Consider the following 26,216-nt stretch of genomic DNA (forward strand, 5'->3'; position numbering starts at 1 on the left):
ACATGCGGGAGAATAAATGATGACAGAATGTCCATTTTTTTTGGTTCACACTTCCCCTTTAAAGGAGATGTAGATCTGATTAAATTCTGGATCTGTTGGAATAGAAAGCTGGAATAGCTTTGGGAATAGTTTTAGATAGGCACTTGGTTGATCGGTTTTTCCCCTTTAAGTCTGACAAGTCTCTCCTTCGGTAATTCCTGAAGCGTGGGATTTTCCTGTTCTACTACAGTTTCCAATTTAGCATACTGTGCTGGTAGAAGAATCTGGCTCCCTAGAACTGCGGCATTACACTACCGTATTCGCCGTGCCTGTAAGGTGGAGGTGGCAGAACACGCGTTCCCGGTCTCCTGTGTAAACTCAGAAAGATACTCAGGGTTGTCAGCCACAGCGATGCGACTTTTCGGATGCTGTGCCTGTAGAGAGGCTTGCTTTTTGCACCTTGAGTTGGATCTTGAGGGTTTGGTTGGGTCGCCTTGGGCGGTAGACTATGCTGCCAGTAGTCAGGATTATCAAAATTCTTCTTCGACTTCCTGTCGACCATTCCAGTCCCAGATGACCCGTTTGAAGCATGTTACCTGGATAGACCTGGTGGCCAGGAAGGGCCACCCAATATACTTTTACTAGTGACTGCAGTTTTCGCCACTTGAGCCGGATGAGTTGAAGAGCCTGACTGACTCACCAGACAAGGTTGGATCTGTTGGCTGACAAAAGGAGATTTGGGTTAATAAGGAAGGGATTGCCAGACTGCTGGAGCGAATTGGAATCGGCACTGTGTGGCGACTGGGAATGCTGGTCATTTTGGCTCATCGATCTGGTTTGGGGGGGCTGAACAGGTGGAACGGCGAAATGAACATGTGTTTCCCTGGCCATGGTGGTGGGCTTTCCCAGTTTGTGTTGAGAGGATAACGTGGCTACTTGCGGTGTTGGCTGCTGTTGTCATCTGTAGCGGTATGGAAAGCTCCATTTTTCCTCATAATCTCGTTCATCGTGTTGTTGTATGTGTTGAGGTTAAAGGGTTCATTCCTTGATTGTACTCCATCCTCACCCTTGGGTTTCTATCAGGGGTGCTGTGGTAACCCGGGTTGTCCAGTGTGCAGTAATATTTCCATTTTTTTCCGCTGGTTTTACAAAAGGATTCTCCTCGACAGGACTAAGATGGTCTGTTTACACAAGACGTAAATTAAAATAGAATGATGACAAAATCTCCATACTGTATATAGGTACATTGCAATTCATCACCTAATCAATCAATCAATCAATCAATCAATCTGTCTGTCGGGGGGGGGGGTCTGTCTGTCTGTCTATCTATATTCAGCTTAATTGAAATTTTTGTTTTAAGTTCAGTAATGTGTTATATATATATATATATATATATATATGATATATCTATATATATAATTATATATATATATATTTATATATAGTATATACACACTATTTTATTATTATTCTGTTTTTTATATTTATTTTAAGTTTTTTTAGTAATTTTAGTAACCTATTTACTTCAGTAGAGGATGCCAAGGGCAACATTTAGAATGTTAGTTTTTACAATATAATCTATTTTTATTTCACTTTAATTACCTTTTTTTTTAAATGACTTAACAATAGAGTTAGCAATAACAACACTTGGTATTACGTCAGATACTAGGTAAGAAATTTTTTTTTTTTTTTTTTTTACCTTAATCAAGAAGTCATGTAAACAAATTAACTAGATTAAGACCATTTTCCATCTTTCATAAATCTAAACAAGATATATGCTTGGTATTAATAATCAGAATTTTGGATCATGTAAACACACTATGTATGCATACATCACCTCATAAATCAAGCACTCGTGAATTAGTGAATATACAAAGAAATATAATTCTGGGGGACTGATGCAGACAGAACTACTGAAGAAACACTGTTTTTTGTTTGTTTTTGTTTTTTCGTGGAGAGAAAAGGAGACTTAGACATTTTACAAACATTAAAAGGAACACGGTGGCCTACATTTGTACAAATCTCATGACCTACATTTTACAATTCATCGCATTCTTGTGTGTGATTGTTCAGGAAATGAATGAGAATTAATGAGCTGATTAAATTACTGTTCGCATAATAAATGAGCAATGTCTCTAGTATTTCCAGAAGAGAACATCATCAGTGTTAGTTTGATTCCGAATATGCTGATTACATGTGCACAATAAATATTCATTCAGCTGTGGAGCATGTGAACATCTTCAGAATAAAGGCTTAAAAAAGAACATGAACCTTAATTGGAAATTATTAAATATGGTGACCAAAAGTAGCAACACCACATACTTATCTACATTTTTCTTTTTTAAAATAAAGTAGCTTTAAAAACCAGTTAAGTTTTGTTTTTATCATATAGCAGTGCAGCACGACAGCAAGCTACACTGATGGTTTTCTGCACAATGAAGCATTTTAAATCTGCAGTCTAAGGCAATAATGATGATTTTTTTTTACAGAATGTCCTAGTTAGGAAGTAGTGAATTTGTTAGTAAATGTCATGTCACGTGACAATGAAAACTGGAATAAAAGGCTGTTAAAACATTCAAGCTTTACCATCAATGAATTAATTACATTTTGAATATATGAAAATAAGTTTTTTTTGTTGTGTTTGTTGTGTGTTTGTTTGTATATATATATAATATTATATATATATATATATAATATATATATATATATATATAGATATATATATATATATTAGTATATAATATATATATTTTACAATATTACCTTTTTGACCGATTTTTATTAAATGCAGCATTGGTGAGCATAAAACATTTTATTGACCCCAAACTTTTGAATGGCAACATGGTGCCCTTAGCTAAAGTTAGCTACTTTGTATAGCCTTCTGGCTGTAGTTTAACTACTGATACTAGCATAAAACTGTGAGTAGCCTAACTGCTATAGTTAACCACCCACAATTCATTGGCACTCGTTAGTTTGAGGCCTCTTGAGGTGAAGGATGAGACCATTAACTGCTGCCAAAATTTGTAATGGAAGAACTCAGAATCTATTGATTTATCATCCTACTCAACCCACCACACTGGATTAATGTTTTACTCCAGACACCCTTTTGTTTTAAACTATCTGAGGTTGAAATGGAACGGCCGCGATATTATCGACCAGAGAATGTGTAATAAAAGACTTTCAGAGGTGATTTACACCAAACTAATTCCCAGTAATACCCAGAAGCGACATGCACATGCCCCCTCATATTTTTGCACCAAGTGATTTTTGAATGCAACTCCTCAAAAAGGACACTGAATATTTCAATACCTCGCTTTCTTTATTTTACCTGAGGCTGATTTGTTCATAGGGCTCATGTAACCATCTTCACCCGTGGTCTTCTGATTCCTTTCTCCGAAAAAGACAGTTGGGTCTGCGCTGTAGCGCTGGCCGTCACAGTCGTCTCCAGCAGACATGGGCTGTTTTTTCAAGCTCCCATTACAGTGTTGTTCCTCAAGGGCATCGAGACCAGCACCTTGTGTGCTTATAGGAATGAAGATGGCACTCGCTGTACCAGAAGTATCATGAGAACAAGCTCCAATCTTGTCTTCTGGGCTAAAAACTCTTTCACGACACTTCAGTTGCGTCTATATGGGGGAACAAAAATAAAGTTTAGATGGATCATCCACCTTCCTCAATGACTCAGCAATCATTAAGGTGTCTAAATCTTTAGTTTTATAATGATAGCGCTCAATTACACATAAAGGGTGGTTGAAAATTGTAGGGGTTGTCATTGCTAGAAAATAAAATTTTGTACTAAAACTAAGAGAAGATTAGTCCATCGCATCACTTACTCACCAATGGATCAATGCAGTGAATGGGTGCCATCAGAATGAGAGTTCAAACAGATGATATAAACATCACAATAATATTCTACAATTAATCCACACCACTCCAGCAATTAACATTGTGTGAAGTGAAAAGCTGTGTGATTGTAAGAAGACTTTTTTTTAACTTTAAACTGTTGCTTCTGGCCAAAATATGAGTACATAATGCATAATAACACTTCCTCCAGTGAATAAAAGTCAATCCATTGCTGTCCTCTCCACCAACATATTTGTATAAAAGTGTTTTGGAATATTTTCACCAATAAACTCCTTAATAAATAAGTGGATTATTGTGATGTTTTTATCAGCTGTTTGGACTCTCATTCTGATGGCACCCATTTACTGCAGAGGATCCATTGGTGAGCAAATGATGTGATGCTAAATTTCTCTAACTCAGTTTCAATGAAGAAACAAACTCTTCTTCATCTTGGATGGCCTGAGGCTAAATACATTTTCAGCAAATTTTCCTTCTCTGTCTGCCTAATTGTGTTCCCATAGGCAAAGATGACTGACTAACCAACTTCCACTGACATGAATGGGAATGCTTCTGGATAGTTAAGTATAGATCTTTTTGCTTCAAAACAGGTTTTCCTCACTCTACCACCCCTTCTGTCTTCCCCATCTGTCTTTAATTGGACAAACTAGATTAATTCCTTATTAAACTGCTGTTAAACAGATAGTCCTGACCGTAAACTTACAGTCTTTGTATCTACAATAGTTCCAGTCCTTGATTCTGACTGGTCAACAGCTGTGTTTCAATTACGATAAAGCACAGCTATGACCGCTTCACCCAAGGGTTCTGTGTATCACATCCTTAGCAACAATCAATATAGCGTCAAAACTATTCTATGTGTTATGTATTTCAGCAAGATAAAACTGTTTTTCTGTTACAAGTATGGTACTGCATGTCCATTAATTTACACCATAATGATGTTCGTAAACTCACAGTGTGCTGCAAATTGGTCTGTTTTAAATTTAAAAGAAAGAAAGCAGACATTTTATCATGCTGAGAGATAAGCAGATGTATGTGTGCGAGAAAATATCATATACGGTGTAAAAAAAAAATGACACAGCAGTGTCCACAGAACTGTACCTATTCTATGTCTTTATTTGAACTCCATAAGATAAGGCATGTTAAACTGGAACATTCTCTTGCCATTTACTGTTGTTGTCAGAAAAATTTTTTTTTTTATTTTATTTTTTTGTTAGCAGAAGGACTGCATTTAATTAATTTATTTCCAAAAAATAAATAAATAAAAAATCAATGGCCTACACAGATTTTTAATTTTTGCTTCACGTTGTGCTTAACAATGCCCTTCAGCCATGACTTATTCACTATATAGCATGGCCTCTCGTACCTTATTGCTTACATATTTTATACTGATTTCTTAATGATCATGTGACACTGAAGACTGGAGTAATGGTTGCTGAAAATTCAGCATTGCATCACAGGAATAAATTACATTCTAAAATATATTCAAACAGAAAACTTATTTTAAATTGTAAAAAATATTTCACAATATTAACATTTTTATTGTACTTTTGATTAAATAAATGCAGCCTTGGTGAACATACAATACTTTTCCCAAAAACATTTAAAAATCATAACTATTCCAAAGTTTGGACATGTAGTGTACAATAACAAGATTCAAGTAAAAACAAACAAAAAAAGATTCAAAAGCCTCACCTAAAAATATTTCATTTATTCAAAATGACATTCAAGGTATACATTTTATCACTTCATGAAGAGAACTATAAAGAAAGCAAAAAGCTATTCTTACCCTACTGGTATCCATGGGTGGTCTTGATGTGTAAGAAGAGGTAGCGATATTGAAGGTCTGAGGAACCAAGTACTCCTCAGCATCCATCAGGTCATCCAGCTCCTCCTCATCTAGAAGACTCTGGAAGAACTTACTGTGGTTGGGGCTGGGCAGCTTCATGCGATCATCCCCCTGAGAGCAGAAATGACACCATCACACTCTGCGATCACCTTGAGTTAAATGGGTGGTGTAGGACAAAAGTATTGATTTTCAAGGTGACATGTAATACAAAAATAGTCGTATTCTCACCTGTATGACGAGGTATCTCTGAGGGTCACGTGCCATGCGGCTGAACTCTGCAGCGAGTTCTTTAAACCGAGGCCGACTATCAGCATCAATCATCCAGCCTGGAGGTGAAGACAGTCAGAAATGCCAAGTAGTAACTGCATTTGTCATATACACAGTTTATATGGACAGTGCAATGCAGTTGCACAAATTCAGTTTTATTTTTTACAAAGAGACAGACAGACAAAAACAGACATACAGACAGAAATAGACAGACAGACAGACAGACAGACAGACAGACAGATAGACAGATAGACAGATAGACAGATAGATAGATAGATAGATAGATAGATAGATAGATAGATAGATAGATAGATAGATAGATAGATAGATAGATAGATAGATAGATAGATAGATAGATTTTTTTTTCACATCAGTGTTAGAATTTGCCCCAAATTACTGAACTTCTTAAAGTTCTAATATGTGTCTGACAGGAAGTAACATGCCCTCACCTCGCAGCAGCCTGCTCCTTATTTCCTCCCAATTAATTTCCTGTCAGTTCTCACACTCAAACACATTATCCAAATGAGCAGCAATTACTCACGCAATCACACCACGTTTCATCTCCATCAATATTTTGCATTTCATTGTCCGTGGGGTTACAGATGTCACAGCGAGTAGAATCACAAACAACAGCTTACAGTCAAAATGTAATTAGAATTAATGAGTTCAATCCGCGTCTCATTTAATCTCTTTGTGTTTATTTGACTGAACCAGCTGAGAAACCCCAGCGCTCACCCAGCTGCATATTTCCACAGTCCACAAGACTGGCTGGCCAAACATGGTGAGCGGCTGGGCTAAAAACCACATGACTGCATGGATCTTGCTAAATTAATTAACACTGTGTTAGTAGAAAAACTATAGCATGGGAAATTATGGTGAATCTGTTTTGTAGGCAATAAAATTATTGTCATATGTTAGAATTCAAGTACCTTTCAGTATCATTGAAATACGACACATCACAAATGTACTATTTGAATACAAAATGTATGTGTGCTAGTGCCTTTCTGAAGCATTCGAGCTACTGATCACATTCAGAGTCCTGCATAACACTCACATTTGACCATCACCATGTAGACGTCTATGGTGCAGATGGGCGGCTGGGGCAAACGCTCGCCCTTCTCCAAGATGTCTGGAATTTCACGTGTGGGAATCCCATCGTAGGGCTTTCCTCCAAACGTCATCAACTCCCAGATAGTCACCCCTGAATGACAATATATGAAGTCAACACATCATGTTCTGTATAAAAAAAATAATAATAATAATAATAATAAAAACACTGTAAGCTGTGCCACACGCACCAAAGTCATTGCACTTTTCTATTATTACATTAAAAAAATGTATGTTGTAATTGCATCATATTTTAATGTGCTTTTATTACGTTTTATCTATTTCATGTTTTTATTTCATGTTTTATCAATTCTCTGTATGTAGGTACTGTACATGTGGAAGAATTGACAATAAAAGCAGACTTGACTTGACTTGTCTATACTATCAAAATAGTTTTATTTAAATACAAATATAGAAAAAAATATAATAATATATAACAATTTATTTAATTTAAAGATATTGCATTATATATATATATATATATATTATATATATATATATATATATATATATATATAAATAACACAATATACAGCAAATCTGCAATTTTAAAACTGCAAATCTGTAAAAGAATTCAGAATTTTAAGTGTATTTATATCATATGTACTATTTTATATCATATTCAGACTGTACCAATTAAGTGTTACAGTTTGGGGTCGGTTTTGAAAAAAATAATATTTTATGCTCACCAAAGCTTGCATTTCTTTGATCAAAAAGACAGTAAAACAGTTATGTAAAATGTAAAATAACTGATTTCTATTTTAATGTACTTTTAAAATGTAATTTTATTCCTGTGATTCAAAGTTAAATTTTTAGCATCATTACTCCAGTCTTCAGTATCACACGATCCTGCAGAAATCATTTTTAATATGCTGATTTGTTGCTGAAGAAACACTTAATATTGTCAATGCTGAAAACAGTTGCGCTGCTTAACATTTTTTTTGTGGAAACCACAGTACATTTATCTCTGCAAACAGAACGATTATACATGACTTTATTGTAAATCACTTAATGCATATTTGCTGAATAAAAGTATTACGCTCTTTCAAACAAACAAACAAAACTTAAAAAAAACTAGGACACTCTAAAAGTGTTTTACTCACCATAACTCCATATATCACTCTGATGTGTGAACTTTCTGTAATGAATGCACTCCAGGGCCATCCACTTGATGGGCATCTGCATAAGAGAGAATTCTCATCAGGATATGATAATCTATATAGTAATGCAATCATGCATTAACCAAAAAAAAAAAAAAAATGCACTGCAGTATGATTAGAAATTAGAATTACAGTCGAGCAACCACCATTCTCACAGATTAACATTGATTAATGGTTTGGTATCCAACCCACCATATGAATTACAAATCACTTAAAAAAAAAAAAAAAAAAAAAAAAATTCAGTATGTCTAAAGTTTTAAACACTTACCTTCCCTCCATCTGAATTATACTCCTTTTCATCAGCATCCAGCAGTCGAGCAAGTCCAAAATCAGTGATCTTGATGTGGTTTGGAGATTTCACCAGGACGTTACGGGCTGCGAGGTCCCTGTGCACCAGCCGCCTCTCCTCCAGATACATCATACCCTGCCAAAGAGGATATCTGAGTACTTCTATCCAAAAACACTGATTATCATACATACAACTATGAATCATTACATTCAAAGCAGCAGAAGTCTGTTAAGAATATTCATCCCACTAAAATGGAAAACTACATTAGCTGCATTTTAAGTAAAAACTAAAGTTACTTTCATTGACGAGATTAAGTCATTACATTGCACAAGTTAGGAACTCAAAAGAAAATGAGCCAGATTGATTGTGAAAGGTGAAATAGATGGAAAACAAGATGTTATAACAATAATGAAGAATGTTTTATAGTGTTTCTGTATTTATTGCTCATAAATCATCCCACCAAAAAAATTATATATATATATATATATATATATATATATATATATATATATATATATATATATATATATATATATATATATATATATATATATTATTATTATTATTTTTTTTTTTTCCTTCCTAGGATTCAGTGTTTGATTTTTTTCTGGTAAAACTACATTTTTCTGATCTTTACAAACATCCTTTCCTTGTCTGTACCAAAATTGTGACAGTGATGCTTCAGAAAGATTGCACTTAAAACCACATATTTCTTTTTACCAGAACTAGAAACATTAAAACTTGTAAAGAAACAAACAACATTGTGCAGTTATGTGAACAAATTGACATGTTTGAGAAACTCTGAAGATAGCAATTGTCCCTGCAAGTTGTGTTTCTTTTGCTGCTCATCTTTACTGTAAAAAGATCGAATGGCACAGTGATATGAAATTGCTTTCATTTCAGTCAGTAATATTTTGCAAAGAAAAGTGCAAAAATATACCCCAAGAGACAACAAAAACATTATAAAGGGTGCACTTGTATAGACAAAAAAAAAATGATGAGAATTATGATGGTAGAACTGGTCTGAATATGTCCAATGTCTTTATTATGAATACAACATTCAATAGAAGATATCAGTGACCACCAGGCTGTGTTCATAACAGTAAATGTCTGAAAAATGAAAAACATTTCTCTGTAATACACTGTTCCATTTGCCACACTACCCACCATTTCATAGACAATATGCCTATATCTTTTTCTTGCCTAAGTGCTGCTCAAAATTAGGCAGACAAAAGCTAAGTCAAGCACATTGTACTAAAATGCATTTTGCCCTGAAACTTTTCAACATTACAGACAAATGTGAGAATTAAACCAAGGAGCAGACACCTGACACACACACACACAAACACACACAAACACAAAACCAGCCACACACACACACACACACACACACACACACACACACCAAGGCAACAGTGTAAAACATAGTGCAAAACCTTTTCCAAGTGATGCTTTTCAGTAACTGTATTGATAAAAAGTGTACTGTTCTGTATTAGAAACTTTTTATTACTATCTGTATACAATCTAACAAGTCAACATAAAATATCAGGATATCTTGATACATTTTCAAACTTGAAAAAAAATAAACATCCATTTAACCTAAAACAAATCTACTCATTTATAAACCAGCTGACAGGGTGACAACTTACAGTGCATTCACATTTTTTTTAACTAATATGTGTTCCCCTGGGAATCGAACCCACAACCTTTCACACTGCTAACACAACGCTCTACCACTGAGCCACTGTTTCAGCTGTTTTCTGTTTTGATGTATAGCATTCTAACAACTATGCAACTGAAAAAAAAAATGTAGTAGATTTACTTAGTAGATTAAGCTAAGTTTTATAATGAGAGATCTCTAGATTTATTGATGTATTCATTATGAATATGGTTCTTTTTCTCACTCTTTTACAGATAGAACAGTATTTACTGTAAATGGAGAACTTGGCTTTAGATGTCCCTATCCCCATTTCTTACAGTTTATTCTCTAATTTGGCATGAATGATATGCACATTCTCTAGTCACTTAACAGCAATAAAACTTACCCAGTCCAAATCATAACTGTGTCAACAGCAGTGCAAGCCCAGCATCTCTCATAGGATAAATTTCACAGCACTATTCTAAATGAGCAGCATCTTTCCATAGTCTTACAAACAATCCGTTTATTTTTTATTAACCATTAAACAGAAATTCATTCTCTCAGGCTCATTCCACTCTTCCCCTTCACCATGACCATTGCTTTAGTACTGAAGGATCAAGTGTTTAATGTCTTACACGCTCCATGGATTTCTAATTCTTTTAAACAGATACAGGACAGAATGAATACTACTTGGCTCAGGTATGCTGAGGTTTGTAGTAATCAACATTTCCATTGGTTGACTGTCCAGTCCCAGAAGTAATCTGTTTTAAATACACTTTCATTTCACTGCACTGTAATTGCATTGGCGTAGCTCCATGCTGGCTCTCCTAAAGTAGGCAAATTTACTTGCACTGTTTTGGCTGATTGGTCTGAAACATTTATTATTTATTACTAACATTTGTTAATATATAATGATGGCTATACAGTTATGTTGGCTAAACGTCTTGATGATGTATTTTTTTCGTACAAACACAGGTTGTCACTTTACAAGGTGGTAACTGATGGACTGCAGTGATGTTTGGGATTGTTGTGATGTTTGTATCAGCTGTTTGGACTCTCTTTCTGACGGCACCCATTCACTGCAGAGGTAATGACAAATTTCTCTAATTTTGCATTTGAGACCAGAAACGTATTAATAGTGTAAATAAAGTAATGTTGAACTGACAGGAGTGAAGGTTGATAAGTAAACACAATTAGATAAGAGTAAAGGTGCAATAAGTTATTTGCTGTTGAATATTATTATTTTATATTATATTAATTACTGCTGTGGTTGTTGCCAAGGTGTCAAGGTTTAGATGGTTATTTGCATGGGAATGCTACTGAAGAGATTTCTCCAGTTATAATATGCTTCCTTGGATGTTGCAGTGCATTTTTAGAAGGATCCATTGCTTTTAGGAGGCTCAAGCTTTCTGTATATTCAGAGCTTTAACTTCACTTGAAAAAAAAAAAAAGAAGAGAGAGACCGCATAGATAAAATAGGCAGCAAAGAGCAGTCCTTTGTGTCCACTGTTTGAGAGCACCCAGATGAAAGTACGAGTAACCTAATCAAAACACCGCCTGCATTTAGCATAACAAGCCATCTGCATGCCGATCCAGGGAGCGAGACTTAATGCTGGCGTGAGGTGCATTTGGGGGTATTCATAGAGCATCTCCTCATCTCACTCTTTTATGCATCAGCTTTTATGTGTGCATTAATAAAGGTTAACGTTTCTGTGGAACGGAAGGGAAGAGGGTCCCTCGGTGCCCTATTACAACATATTCTCACCTCTGAATAGACAAATAACAAAAATTAGACTCACTTGATTATTTGGAACTAATTAGAGAGTGAAAAAAAAAAAATGAAGGCGCTATAGTGAAAGCATGCTTAATTCTGTGGACAATAATTCTTAGAAGGGTGGAAAGAGGAAGTGGGCTGGAACGAGAGAGAAGCCATACTCAGCATCATGATGGGAACAGAAAGTGCCAGAGAGGACTGGTATAAAACATACTGCAAGGACACATAGAAACCTATGATATATATACCCCAAAATAATGGGTAATATGGACTGTCACTGCAAAAATTGTGAAAAAGTGAAGTGACATACAGCCAAGTATGGTGACCCATACTCAGAATTCATGCTCTGATTTAACCCATCCAAAGTGCACGCACACAACAGTTTTATTTTCCAACTATATAACTATTCTACAAGAACACATACAGAAGACATACAGTATACAAAATGAATTGATCAAAAGGAATTTCCATCCACCATTTTTTTAAATGAAAAACCTCAAATTCAAAAAAAATCTTCATTCAAAAAGACCTTTCTAGTAGTTATGACATTCTGTTGCGTTTGTGTGTGCACATCTCAAAAATGTAATCATTCTGACATGTCTTGAAGGCAGCATCTCTCTATTTGGGGAAAATAATGAAACTCCAAAATGGAGTATGGACATATTAAAACTGCTCCGATATTGCTCCAATACTGCTCCAATTAATTAGATGTTTATTTTATGAACTGAAATATTTACAGACTTAGAACTCTTACAAAGTCAAAGTGAGTCAGTTATTATTATTATTATTATTATTATTATTATTATTATTATTATTATTATTATTATTATTATTTTATTATTAATATTATTTATTTTATTGTTAATTTTTACTCTTAAAGGGATAGTTCACCCAAAAATGAAAATTAACCCTTGATTTACTCACCCTCAAGCCATCTTACATAGATGTAAATTACTTTCTTCTTTCAGATAAATACAATCAAAGTTATATTTAAAAATGTCCTGGCTTTTCCAAGCTTTATAATGGCAGTGAATGGGGATTCAGATTTTGAAGCCCAAAAAAGTGCACCCATCCACCATAATAAGTACTCCACACGGCTCTGGTGGGAGGTAATAAAGGCCTTCTGAAGTGAAGCGATACATTTGTGTAAGCGTGGTGTACAAGCATTCATGAAAGAGTGGTGCTCCAGTAGATGACACAGGACATAGGCGTAGCATAAGCTCCAGTAAGAATAGGTTTATTAGAACCAAGTTTTTTTTTTTTATTTACCGCAATGGAAAATCAATCTCCACTTGGCTTATATCGAAATCCTCCAACATTTTTCTTTACAAATCCACATTTTGTACTTCTAATTCGGAACCAGTGTTTTGTTTTTCTCTCCTCTGCCCTTCCACGTTCATTACTTCTCACCGGAGCTTATGCTATACCTAAATCCTATGTAATCTACTGCATGCCACTCTCTTGTGAATGTGCGTATGCCAGTTAGCGGAAGCTAGAGATTACAGTTTATAAAGTTTTAAATATGGATATTATACACCTAGGATGGCTTGAGGGTGAGTAAATCATGGGTTAATCTTCATTTTGGGTGAACTATCCCTTTAAAAGCCTAGATTATTTCTGTGCTAATGCTACACGTTTTAAAAATTACTGCTAAATAATCTTTCTGATCATATAAATCAATGTAAATCTATTTACAGTACTCACAGAGGAAATGCAATGGTAATGCACTCATGTTAGCTACATCAGCTATATTAGACAATGTATTTTGGGCATCAAACTATAGTACATCAGACCAAAACTTACCAAATTTACCAAATATTCAAAAAAATACAGATGGCATGCCTTTAAAGCTGCACATTAACCATCTAGTCCAGCAGATTCACCACACTAGCCAACAGAAAGCAGAGGCTTGGTTTGAAAGTGTCTTCTGTGTGAGCTGTGCTTCATACTATACTGTACATTGCTACACAATTGACAATATAAAATACACAATAAACAAAAACATGTTGAAGAATCACAAGTTATATGTTACCATATGGTACATACAGTGGTAAACTACAGGAAATAAACAACATTGAAATCGCTGAAATCATTCTGTGTGCATGATCGAGTTTTGGTCGAGTTATCCATTTGCATTCACTCACAAACAAACATGTTTGCAAATCTCAAAAGCAAAAATATGGCACTAAGAGCCATTGTATCCCCTAAACTTGCATGAATAATACAGGACCTGCACTAATAGACTCTACATACTGAAACTGTGCAATGGTAATACAAGTTTGAAAATCTCCCTATGGAGTTTCCTGAAGCATAACACTGTTTTCCAGAGACATTGTGAGTTTTGTATCTACTCTAAACCTTTGGACTGACAAGAGCACAGCAGTGAGACTGTCCATCATCTAGACGGGTCTCAAATGACACCTATACTGTACAGGAACACACTGTTTCAGAGGCACAATAGGGCACTAATCTAACAGTACATTAGGTTTTGAGAGAAATAGACTCACTGGCTATGATGCAGCTTACTTCACATGATCTGAATTTGATGAAACAAAGAAAAAAACAGGAAAGGACAGAAAACATTAATGTAGTTCTCCATTGTAAAACACAAAACTGAATGAGTGAAAAGAATGTGACAGAGCATAGAAAGAGAGACTCATTTAAGTCAATACCCATGGTTTTCAGGATTATTTATGGACAGATTTTGACCAAAGAGAAAGGAGTGCCCAGATCTGAAGAGCAGAGGTGAGCTCCTCTATTCCCAGAGCGTCCCACTGCCCCCTCTCATGGCATCTACTGAAATGTCACCACTCAGGTAATAAAACAATAAATATTTTTGATATTTAGGAGAGTAAATATCATGGAGTAACCCTGATTTTTTTTGAGAAGTAAGAAACAAATAAAAAAGGAAAGAGAAAATGTGGCTATTAATATTACAATACCAAAACTTCAGCAAAAGGTTATTAGAGTTAACTCAATTTAAAACCATGGATAAAAAAATAAAATAATAAAAAACAAAAAAAAGGTTTAAACTTATTTTATTTTACCTAGTTAACAAGGCATTATTTCTCATTTTCAATTAGTTCAACTTGATGTACTACAACTGAAACAAAAATTTAAAAACACAACAAAATGACAAGAAAGAAAAAGATTATTAAAAATATATCCTCTCAATGATGCTAAAACATTAGCTTTACAGCCACCAAAAGCAAAAATTCAGTAAATTAAGTGCAAACCAAGTAATCAAGACAATCTGTATGTATCACAGTAAGTTCACTTTCACTATGAAAAGGTTACTGTAATAAAAATACTATATATATCGTTTAAATAAATGATTAATTTAAATTCTAAATAAATAAATCTCATTGACATTCAATAAAATATGCAGTTTTGCACTCATTGAACAAAAACACATGACTGTGCATTCCAGAGAGAACACAACTGTTGATATTGACTGACAAGTCATCATATATTGATCTAATAACTAATGTTTTAAATTGGTTTGTATAGTTGCATTCTCTGAGTTCATTACCGAAAGGTACACAAAAGGAGGTTAGAAATGATTACCGTTTGGTTTTGGGAAATGTTAGAGAGAGTAATTGTGGGCTGTAATGAAAGGTTCCAGAACCTCTCTCACATTTCTTGGAGTCCCAAGAGAAGGAGAGGCTAAGATTAAATGGCATGAAAAGATGAAGGTGCAAATTAAACCAGAATGCCATTAATTTCCATGTTTCGTTTCTGGTAATGGCTACAATTTCACTGACACTCTGGCTGACATGGCCTTGGCTTTTTGTTCCCATTACAAACTGCAATTATCTACAAATTAAGCCCAGTGTCACTAGTGGTGTCAACAGCTTACAACCCTAAACTCTACAGATGAAAGAATCCATGAGCAGAATCTATTGGTGTATTTGCTCCTGTGTCCCTCTAACCAACCTAATGTCATTATTATTAGTAGGTATTTATATATAAAGTGTACAGATACCTTTCTTTAAGTTTAGATCCATGTCACTGTTCCAACACTGCAACAAGGAAATTGCAATAAATAAATGTGCTAGTAAGTATATATTAATAAATAAATAAATGAAATGAAATGTTGACAGTTTTCTAACTTGTTTGTACAAAAAATCAACATTTATAAATGATTTATGAGTCTAAAGCTCAAAAAGAGCTCACAGTGACTGTTAAAATGACTCTTCCACTTTCTGAGTTTGATTTCTCAGTGCTTTTCATCATTTAGTGGATACATAATCAATTGTTCCTCCTGGATGGAAGATTAAATGGACAACAAATGGACCGTGTCTTACAATTTTAGAGGAGATCTAAAAGTCTTATACTGTTATCCGATTTGCCAAGATAACTTAAAAAGTTTGAGATTTCAGTTTGAACTCAAACAGTTTTTATCAAATTCTTCCAACACAAAACGATCTTAGCTGAAGTTGATGCTTTGAAATTAAACATAGATTCATGCAGAAATGTAAAGCAAACATATGTAAAACCATTTGAAACATGAACATACTGGAACAGAGTTAATATTGTTAATCATCTTATTATGTGGAAAGACCCAGAAAAGTCCCTTTTGTGATTAAATGTGGAAAGTATATGTCGATAGCAGGTCTAGTAGAGTTTTTATTTAGGAATCAGTCTGAAAAGCCATAAGTAATTATTGCTCTGCACTATAAAAAATCAACAACAGTAGGTTTACCTGTATGCAAATGTGTCATAGAAACCAAGATAAGCTTCTCATTTGGATTCTCCACAGAAAAGCATTAGATGAATGAAAGATGGAATGAATAAGAGGTCTCTGGGACCTGAAGCTCTTTAATGAGGCCAAAGGAGATACGCCTGAAGCAAGAGAAAGCCAAATGTGCGGGGAAATTACACTGAGGTATTCACAATATACACCGGTTTTTCAATCCTGCATCTCAGGAGAACACAGAGTATGCAAAAGAGGGAATCTTGGAAGAAGATCCCTTCGGCACAATGGGAAATATCTGAGGGGTTCCTAACTGGTGAAACACTTTTCACAATGGCAGGTTTACAAAGACAGCACTCATAATGCCAGACAAAAAGAAACAAGATTACAGAAAATGCCTTATTGTGCATAATTAAAATTATGTTTTTGGAAAATTATGAATAGCTCCATAATACTGTGGGTGGAAAATATCAATTATAACATTTGCATCATTGCAACTCCCTCTTGCACGATAAAAGAACAACTGTAGGCGCAGTACTGAGCTGCTGATGGTGATGCTTGCTGGGAGAGATGCTTGTGTTGGAGGTCTGCCCATTGTCATAACTGTAGTGCACAGGGGGTTAACGCCACTTCTGATTGGTCAACTGAAATGTCTCATGGTCAAGGAGAGCTAGTTTGTTACACTTGCTATTGCTTGGAAGACTGAACCTGCCAATGAGATGTGGATTCACACCGGTTAACAGTTAAGAACTGAGACACGTAACCTGCTTTAAATACATCATCTCATAATGAGTGTAATCTCAACCTCATGCCGAGGTCATTATTTCACTGTGTGCAGGAGCAGTTTGGCAGCTCAATGAGAATTTGGCCGGCAACAGCATTTTAACTTTTCACAGCGTGACCGGGAAAACCTCTAGCAGTGGGTCTGAGTCACCAGCAGAATTTCAGGGCAGGAATAGGCAAGGTTGTCGAGCGGTTTGCTCAACCTACAACCTGATTAATAGGTGCCATTAAGCTAAAGCCCAAAGCTCTGAGTTACAACAAACCAGCACCCATCTCTTGAACTCCAATCCATTCACAACAGACAGATTAAATGACCGGCTCTACAGCAGTGGAACAGAGGTAACTTCAACAGGAATGCTGTGAAATACAACACAGAAAATCCCCAAATGAGTTTTACATGACTTCTCCAGCTATACATTATTTAAAAAATAAATAAATACAATTTTATATAAGGACTAATGCTGCAGAAAGTGCTATTCTTCAGTGCTATATTAAAAATCAAATATCGCTGTCCATTATGTCCATATATTGAAATATTTTTATAATTTCATAACCTTAATCAAAAGGCAGTGTATATAATAATAATAATAATAATAATAATAATAATAATAATAATAATAATAATAATAATAATAAAAAAATCAGCTATAAAGTGTTCAATAGCTCAGCTCAAAAGTCAAGGATGGTCAGTTTTTTTCACTTCAAAGCTGAAATAAAGACTGATGGAAGCATTTAAAATACATGTTTCCTTAATTTACCCAGCATGCCCTTTAATATAATATTATGCAGCTGACCAACAAAAGAATTTGTAAACTACATTATTTTTTTTTTAATTTATCATTAACATGATCTTAGTGAATAAAGGAAAATACAAGCACAAGTGTGTGTGTGTGTGTGTGTGTGTGTGTGTGTGTGTGTGTGTGTGTGTGTGTGTGTTTATGTTAGAATACTGTATCCTACTGCTGCATGATGTGCAGTACATACCAAGCGTTGAAAAGCTGATATTATTTTGAAAATACTGTGGTGCTATTAAAACAACACTCTGTTTGTTTGAGCGATCTGGAATGACAGCATTACCCTGGGCATGGCCAAAGTATCTGTTCTTCCAATTATTGGAAGACGGGAAAACTACTCTCAAAAGATCTTTGCCATAGGAGATCTTATTCAAATGTAATTTTATTAAGATTTTTGAGTTTAATTGCAAAAATAACAATGTGACAGAAGAACCAATGATGTCTGAAGTCAATAACTCTTTATGATTTGAGCTTTCCAGTGAAGGGGAAGATTTCCGGTGAATAACAACTTAAATTTTGTCCTTTTCCTCACAAAAATCTATTGTATGATTTCAGAAGACTGAATATACTGCATGAGCCATATAAGTAATAGATTATCCACAGGTAGGTGTGCATTAAATTATTTTAATACATGAAGTTGCGGCAAAGAAGGGCTGACGCGTTAAAAGCTGTCACTGATGTTTGCACTGCAATATTTGTCTATAAATGTAAAAACTATGGTTACTTTAATCAGTTCTGCCTACTTTAAATCTGACACAGAGAAAAATGGAGAAACAGTTTCAGAATCAAGAATGAAGTCAAAATTCTGCAGTATTTACTGGGAAGCTGTCTGACTGGTTGCACAAACATGTGAAATGCTTCTTACCTTTGCGATCTGCACACACCAGTTGAGCAGCAGCTGGGAGCCGATGTTCTCCTGGTGTTCATGTACGTAGTCCAGCAGGCAGCCCATGAGCCAAGATATCAATCACAATATTAATACTCAAGCAGACCCCCAAAAGACGCACTAGATGAAGATGATCAATCCCCACCATGACCATCACCACCTACAAAAAAAAAACAAAAAAAAAAAAAAAAAAAAAAAATAGGGTGTTGAAGTCACACTATAAAAATATTTCTCTGGAGATGTTTTCCCATCAACAACCAAAATGTCTCTTAAAGAATGTTAGAATAGTACTTCACAATACACACACACACAAATATTTTTTTTAAATATTAAATATGAAAACATGTAAACATGCTATACGGTCATTGTTAATTGTTTGTTCACATCTTTTGCAGCATCTCACGTATGTGTGTGCATTTTTAATATGCTGTTTTAATGAAATGTTTTAACTTTTAAAACATGCATTTTAAGACACATCTTCTAAGTATCCAACTTTGCGTAAAAAAAAAAAAAACTTGAAATGCTTGGATAATGTGAAATGTATGTAAACAGATGTTTTATCACTTCTGTTTACAATCCCCTAGATCCCAAGACAGAACAGACTAATACATCAAAATAAAATTCTTTCTGCTTTATGAGATTTTATTACTAATGCCTTTCTTTGTTCTTCATTATTTGTATTTTCTAAAGCTATATATATATATATATATATATATATAGTATATATATATATATATATATATATATATATATATATATCTATATATATATATATATAATAAAACACGACTGCACTACTGTTTTAATGTATTATTAGTATATACACTAAAAACTACACTTTATATTTACAACACCACTTTTTATTAAAAAATTTAATAAAAAAATAAAAAAAAATAGTTTATAATAAAATAAATTAGTTCAACAGAAATCAAATATTGTACAAAATATAATTAAAAATGTATGATATAAAAATACAAAATGCATAAAAAAAATCACAATACATATCAATAGGCAGCTAAATACCACTGAAGTATTGAATCTGGAAACATATTGTACCTTTCTACATTTAAAACTTTCTCTCTATTCCAAAACCACCCATTTATTGAAATAAAGATGCAAAATGGCTTGTTCCAAACTTCCACACTTTCTGTGGCCAATATATGCATTGAGACAGTGATTTTCCAATACAGGAGACTCGAATCTTGTCCCCTTTCACACTTTTAAATCGGTCTGTTGCCATTACCCACAAAAAAACAAGAAATTTGGTGCATAGTTTCTTTTTCCATTCAATTATCCTTATGATGTTGAATTTGCTCACTGCACCGCACCTATGTACACACAGACATTCTTGAATGTATTATGTGTTTTGTGAACCTGTCTATGTAATGCAGCTTTGCAAGAAGGCTGTTATTTAAGAACGGGATTGTTCAAACTTGACTGAAGCTGACAGCAAATCTTCAGTTCATAGTGCTGTATCTCATTTCACATGTGGAAGAGGCAGTTTAAATAGAATCTTCATGTACAAATAGCAAATAAACGCTTATTTCATTCAAAGGGTTGGAGAGAAGGTCAAGAACAACTCGTAATGCCTAAAAAACTTATCATTACAAGAAACCGCAAGAAAAAGAAAATGATATGACCCCTTTACATTTTTTTTAGCTTTATTTGAAGCAAATAACAGCATTATAAGCATAAAATCATACACAAAACATAACAAGTCTCTCTGCAAATGCTATTGTACTCTTGCCTCCTACAGCGAAGATAACCTCCATTAGTGAGCCTGACCTCGCTAGCCACTGCTGGCCTGTCTCACTCAATTGGCCGTATGTTTAAAAAGGAAAAAGGCCCTTCAAAAAAGTTCATATAGTATATAAATATTTATGTGTTACAACGAAGACAAGGATGAATACGGATCTTTCATGAGTAGGTCTGAATCATCTTGCCTGCTTATGTATGTGCACAGATAACAGAATATACACACACACACACACACACACACACACACACAAGGAACACACAAGGAACACACAAAGGAATTCCCTGGCAATCACAGTCAGCCGCAGCACATGAGGCCACGTTTTGATGGCTTTTTAAAGGAGCCTGACCTCTCCTTGAATCTCGGGAGGGCAAGAAAGAGACAAAAAAAAAAAAAAAAGAGTGACAACAAGAAAATGGAGATGTGATATAGTATGTGACTTCTTGCTGTTATTGGACTCTTCTCTCCACAGATCATGCCTTCCTGTTATAGCATTTCTTTACTACATTTACCTTGACAATAAATGACATTTGAGCTATTTTATGTCGTAACTGGACTGTAATTACTTAATGCATTATTGCCATAACGTTTATAATGCTAATATTAATTGGCACTAATTTATTAAAGGTTGCATTGTTCAAAACTTTGGTCTCATATATATATATATATATATATATATATATATATAGTGTGTGTGTGTGTGTGTGTGTGTGTGTGTGTGTGTGTGTGTGTGTGTGTGTGTGTGTGTGTTATTTAAACAAAAAATTTAAAATTTATATATTATCATTTAAAAAAACACTCTAATGCTCACAAAAGCTGCATTTATTAAATCAATGATCCAATAAATTTGATAAGTAATATTGTGACATATTACATTTTAAAATAACTATTTTCTATTTTAACATTTTTTTTAAACATAATTTATTACTGTCTTTAGTGTCACATGATCCTTCAGAAATCATTATAATATGCTGATTTGGTACACAAGAAACATTTATTATCAATTTTTGTGGAAGTTGTAATACTTATTTTCTGGATTCCTTGATGAATACAAAGTTCAAAGGAACATCATTTATTTGAAACAAATCCTTTGTTATATTAACATTAATTTAATGCCTCCTTGCAGAATAAAATAATGAATTTCTTGCCAAAAATGATTTTAAATGGTAATGTAAGGAAGCTACATTTCTTATTTAACTAGGATAAACTTTTTATTAGAATAATGTGCACAATATTATGCAATATTAAGACCAAGAAAGAAAGTAAATGGGATTGTGTTTCATTTTATGTCCACCTTAATAGCTGAACTGACATTCAAACAACCCTTTACAGTGGTATTATAAGGATCAAAGTAGTTAACTCACATCCATAAACTCCACATTGGCTTTAGGTCCTGTACTTTCATTGAGTATCTTTATAGCGACAGGAATCTTCACAGTTTCTCCTTCTGGAACCCAGATTCCCTTATAAAAAGACATCAGAATCAGTCAACAACCCTTCAAATCATATAAAACAACAAATGCTGACAGGTACACAAATTAAACGTAGAAGTGCTACCTTATAGACCATGCCAAAGGCTCCAGCTCCCAGAATCTTGACTCTCTTGAGCTCAGTTTCCTTCAATATTCGTAGCAGAGCTTGGTTTGGTGCTGTACCACTGGGCGTCAACGGCTCCACCAACTGCTTAAACAACCAAGTCTTAGATCAGTCAAAACTACTGAATGCACAAAAACATAGAGCTCCGAAACAAGCTCTTAGAAGTTACACTTAACCATATTTTCGGTATTAAGTTTGTTTATCCAGTAGTCATTAGACCTCAGGAGGGAAAAGAAAGATGTTACTAGATATTTACAGAGTAAACAGTTGTGAAGGGAACCAAGTGAAGATGAGAGGGGTAGAGAAGAGGTAAGGTTGAAAAGGATGTACAGAGACATAATTGCTAAATGTAAAGTGGCATTTGTAGTTTCATTAGGGCTGGAGCTGGGAAAAAATAAATAAATAAACACACACAAACACTGTGGCAGACTTCTTTAGTAGCATGTGTTTATAATAAACAGACTTCAGACCTGTATAAAAAGCAAGTGTTTTTCAGCTTATATGAGCACTAGGAATTTAAAGTCTAAATGATTAAGAATATAGTGGTGTAGGATCTTACTGGAAACCAAAAGACTCCAAAGCCCTTAAAGTTTAATCCTTAAGCTATACCATCTTTGAATAAAAAAAAGAAAAGAAAAGAAAATACATTCAGTGTGAACATTTTGCTAAACTTGTGTGTTGCAAAACAAAGAAAGTTGGATATTGAAAGAAAGAAAAAATGGATTTGAAGTTGAATGAATGATTATATTTGGTGTGAACTATTCCGTTAAGACCAGGTTTCTCCAGGGGAATTGTCCCTGTTTTTAAGTGCACCAAATAAATTGCTTTGAAAAAGTATTTGCTAAATGACAACTTGGTTATAGTTTTTCTGAATTGAGAAATTAAACCCTTGACAGCAGCTAAAATAATGATGTTTAGTCCCTGGATGCACTGTTTTTATTTATGTGAAAGAAGGAGGAATCTCCCAGCACACCCTATATAAACAGTCCACTCAGCACTTTCAATCTTAGATAATGGAAAATAAATTTTTATAGTGACATTTTAACAATCTATAAATGTGTAAATTTGGTTATCCATAATTCAGGGGCTAACTGTTACTTTATGTGACCAATCACAGCATAGATTGGAGGGATGCCACTTTGTTTTATGAAAGTACAGACTGAACACACAATGTGGAGCTGTTCATCTCTGTGGTGCTGAAACCCAGCATTCAGACTGAGCGTTAGAGGGAACTGTCCAGATATGTGGTGCTGAAAGAGAAACATCTGTAAGACAAAAAATAGATCTCTTTTTCCCACTGTAAAAGTACTGTATATGAGCACATAAAGTATATTAATTTATACTGTTAAAGAGTTAGATTCTCATACTAAGCATGGACAAAGTTTCAAAAAACAATTTGGACGTACTATATGAAGAAGTATTTCTGTGCCAAAAATCTTACTTCTGGGTTATACGAGTTTCTGAGAGGGTTTTTTTTTTTTTTTTTTTTAATTGTGGCTCTTCATGCATAGACGAGGGTGGAACTCCTCATATGGGCAATTCTCCTGGAAGATCGGCCTGCGCACAGATCGACCAGAGCACAGGCATGAGTGAGAATGTCTCCAATCCAACGAAGTGTGTTTTTGGTTGTAAGGGAAAGATAACTTTGTTCAGCTTCCTATAGAACCCAGCGTTACAGTAAACAGTGGATAGTGCTTTGTTTTTCCGGGGAAGCAACGGAGTTTCACAAGTGTGTTTGTTGACAAACGTTTTATAAACAAGACCCAGTTTGACACTGGATTTGCACATCGTTTGATACTGAAAGATGGAGCGGTCCCAGCTATAAAAGATCCCGGTCATGATTCAGAACTGCAGACGGTAAGTGAAACGGCATGTCTGTTTTGTTGGCATTTGGCGCCCAAGTGTTCGTCACTCTTTAGCTCCACCCACACCACGCCTCCAGAAGCTCAGCTTTATCAGGAGAGAATCGTGAAGCTGTATCTTTCTTTTATAAGTATGATAAAACTAAATACTTTATCGAGATATGAAGGATGCAGTACTACTCTATAGGTACTCAAGATTAACATGAGATTGGGTGAAACTGTGTGTGTTATGCCCCCTTTAATATAGTTAAAAAAGCTTTCATCTTAGCTGAAGTAAAGGAATGTTTCAGGTTCAACATTTCCTCCGTTTAAGCAACAAAAGAGTAATGCACATACAATGGAAATGCATAGGGAGAGGAATTCAAAAGAGTTTAAAGCAGAAATGTGCAGATGTTATTTTGTTATGCACCTTTTATGAATTCTTTAGTGGAAAACTGATCTGTAGCTACATTTTCAAAACAACATCTATTTTAACATTTTCAGAGGCAATCACCAAACATTCGACAGATGCATGTTTTTTTTTTTTTTAGACACTGGGTGGTCTAGTCCTCGCCTTAACTTCTTTTTGGCAGAAACACAACACTTTCTACTTGAACAGAGGCTTCAGGTTTGCTAAAACGGATTTCAGGATTCTAGTGCGTGAGTGTCTCTGTCAGCTTTTGGATACAGGGCATCTTCTCAGGCTGACAGCTGTCTATAACACTGATGCTCCACCTGCAAATTATCCAAACCAGCATAGACAGGCCATGTTTTTTAATAGGCTGCACAGTCATTCAGGGCAACAGGGCTATGAATTAACCCAACAAACCTGCCACGCATTTAAGGAAGTCCCTCCGCTGAATACTTTATGGGCTGTGTGCTGGGGAATTTTTAAGCATGCAGCTCACCAAGAAACAAAACGAATGAAAAAGCTGTGGACAGGCAAGGATTTTGATGCAATGTGACAGACAGAAGAGACACAAGATATGATGCATAATGTATGGAATGTTTCTCTTCTAGTCATTGCTTACTGATTTAAGCAAACTTATATGAGAACAGGCCACTCTTACCTCAGTCTCCAGGAAACGACGTAAAGCTCTCTTTTTCTTAATGCTTTTTCGACGGATGTAAACGGCCACACCCAGAGCTATGATGACCATCACAAAGAGCCCCCCAATTAACCCAGCTGCAATCAGAGGAGTCCTGAAAGATCATAGGACAATAAACAAGTTGCTTTTTCCGTAAACCAGTTAAGCACAAACTCCTCCCTATGATTTTTATTTTATTAGTGCATTATTTTAATTAATTTTTACAATTTTATTTTATTTTATTTTATTTTATTTTATTTTATTAGTTTAGTTTAGTTTAGTTTAGTTTAGTTTAGTTTAGTTTAGTTTAGTTTTCCAAATATTCTTTCTGTGCATCAAATATTTTTATTTGCTTTTTTATTGTAATTTGCCCTTGGTCAAAGCTGCACTTGTGAAATATCTTACCTGTCCAACATGCCAATGCAATCTTGTACTCTGGGTCCAGTACAACTGCAACACAGAAAAATATATAACAAGTTATAATCAATATACTTGATATATATATACTTATATATATCATATATATATATATGATATAATATGATACATTACAGTTATGTTAATGTATATATATATATATATATATCTCATATATATATATATATATATATAAAAAATGAGTGTTCAATGTTAAAGACGTTGTTGTCCAACAATAAACAATTTTATCACTGTTGGATCATCACTTGGATGTCCAGCGTAAAATCTAGGTCCTGCAGCAAAACCAGTTGAGAACCATTGATCTAAGAAGTCGGGAACCTGTTTTTTTGCTGCTCTCAGATCCCCCAGGCCCATGTGTCTAACTGAATGTGGTAACCACAACAGTTTTACCCACATGGGCAATTAGGTTAGTGCTC

The 26,216-nt window shown here is 34.7% G+C and overlaps 1 pseudogene; it reads right to left on the reverse strand.

Moving 5' to 3' along the window:
- Window positions 1–271: 271 nt before the first annotated feature.
- LOC109052422 overlaps window positions 272–26,216 on the reverse strand; it is a 158,985-nt pseudogene continuing 133,040 nt past the window's right edge.

The sequence above is a fragment of the Cyprinus carpio genome, chromosome B1 (assembly GCF_018340385.1).
Source record: "Cyprinus carpio isolate SPL01 chromosome B1, ASM1834038v1, whole genome shotgun sequence".
Taxonomy (NCBI): domain Eukaryota; kingdom Metazoa; phylum Chordata; class Actinopteri; order Cypriniformes; family Cyprinidae; genus Cyprinus; species Cyprinus carpio.